Source organism: Hakea prostrata, chromosome 8 (assembly GCF_041222555.1).
Source record: "Hakea prostrata isolate BN-2017 chromosome 8, UWA_Hpros_2, whole genome shotgun sequence".
Taxonomy (NCBI): Eukaryota; Viridiplantae; Streptophyta; class Magnoliopsida; order Proteales; family Proteaceae; genus Hakea; species Hakea prostrata.
Window position 1 is genome coordinate 35,223,933 of NC_142607.1, and position 1,751 is coordinate 35,225,683.

General features: G+C 33.6%; 1 non-coding gene across 1 annotated transcript; it reads right to left on the reverse strand.

Annotated features, from left to right (window-relative positions):
- Positions 1-1,122: 1,122 nt before the first annotated feature.
- Positions 1,123-1,208, reverse strand: TRNAM-CAU (transfer RNA methionine (anticodon CAU)). Its single transcript is given in 2 exon segments — positions 1,123-1,158; positions 1,171-1,208. It is a non-coding gene; the product is annotated as a tRNA-Met (tRNA).
- Positions 1,209-1,751: the final 543 nt, after the last annotated feature.

Genomic DNA, 1,751 nt, shown 5'->3' on the forward strand with positions numbered 1-1,751 from the left:
ATTATACACCAACGTAAGTGAATTAACATATTTTTCTTAGTCAAATTGAAATGATGTCTTTTGCCAAGAAGCTCACATTTCTAAACAAACTAGAACCTTCATTGAACCTTTTGACAGATGAAAAGCCCCCTCTCCCCCAAAAGAAAATGAATAAATAAAGAAACTCATTAATTAAGTTAGAATTATCTTAATGTAAATTAATTATCTCATATTCTCCTGTAAACAAGAATTTCTTTCAGAAAATGAAAACATAGTAGAATTAAAGATTATTTGAGCCAAACCGTGCATTACCATTAAAAAACAATATTCGATAATCTTCAACATAATCAAAATCTAACTAAAAAGCCCACGTGCAACTGCACGTGCGTATTTACTAGTTAAAGTTAAAAATCAATCTATAAATTTTCCATAAACTAAATAGAAGAAGGGGTAGAAAAAGAAATTGAATCAAAGTGTTTTTCTTAGAATCCTCACCATTATCTCCAATTGCTTGACTTGGCAACTCTTTCCTCTTGTGAATTAAGTCTACAACAGCTATGACCTTAGCTTTTGTTTGGTTTTCATTATTGGGTTCTCATAATATTCAAGCTCACCCTATCTCACGTCCAAATGACACTAATATATCTATTGCTGCTATCCACAAGTATGCGTCAGCTTATGAGATTGATAAATGTGTGTTACAGAATCGATCATGGGTTACAGATTTATAAGTATGCCATACTACTATTTGTGGTTTAAAAGTGTCAAGAGAGCACATTGTTCTCCTTAACCGACAAAACGGTGAATGAGATTCGAGGAAAAGACGGATTGAGTTTGATGAATGTAATACATCTAAGGACCCATTTTAGGCCTTTCTATTTAACAAATCTGAATTAAGACCCATTTTTATTATCAATGACATGTTTATTTTGTTTCCTAGTTAGGGATTATATGGCTTTTTTGTTCTATTTTCTCTTTTTGTGTAAATTGATGTTAACAAGACAAGAATGCACTTCAGAAGACAGTGGACTCAAATTTCTACCAAAACACCTGAATAAAAGACAAAAAAACAACATGCTAATTGTTTTTTGCGTAAGGATTACATCATCTAGTACCTTCAGTTGCTAAAAAAGATAAAAACAGTGGGGTGAGAGAGGCTCGAACTCTCGACCTCAGGATTACTCAGACAGCTATGAGACCTACGCGCTAGCCAACTGCGCCACCACCCCACATGTGATTCGTCTACTACAAAATATTGTAATTTATTTTCACTTTGCTTTCTACCCCGAAACTGGTAAATAGTGTTGCAAAGCTCAGACTCTAAAGCTTAAAGTGAGGTATTAAAAAGAGATTATAATAATCCTATTAATTTCATTTTTTCACCCCTAGGGAAAAACGAAAAAGAAAAGGAGAATACTTCAGTGGTTGCTTAACATGGATTGACATGCTAAGATTATTGGTATTCATATCAATGGTCATATCTATTTTCGGCCGAAGAGAGAAAGTGGGTAGTACCTATTAGAGGTGATCTAGAGGAATTATTAATTTGTTTTTCTCTTTTCTAAATCCTAAAGAAGGGTTTTTAGGCCTCTTTTTGAAACTTAGGTTTACCGGGCCGTTTTCTTAGGAGTAGTTTTACATATAATTTAAACATAAGGCAGAGTTTCACGAACCTTTGACCTCAAAACTATGAGACATCGATCTTACCACGGTAATCTTCAGTAATCTTGAGGAGATTTGAACACTATCCTCATATCCATACTAATAGAAGA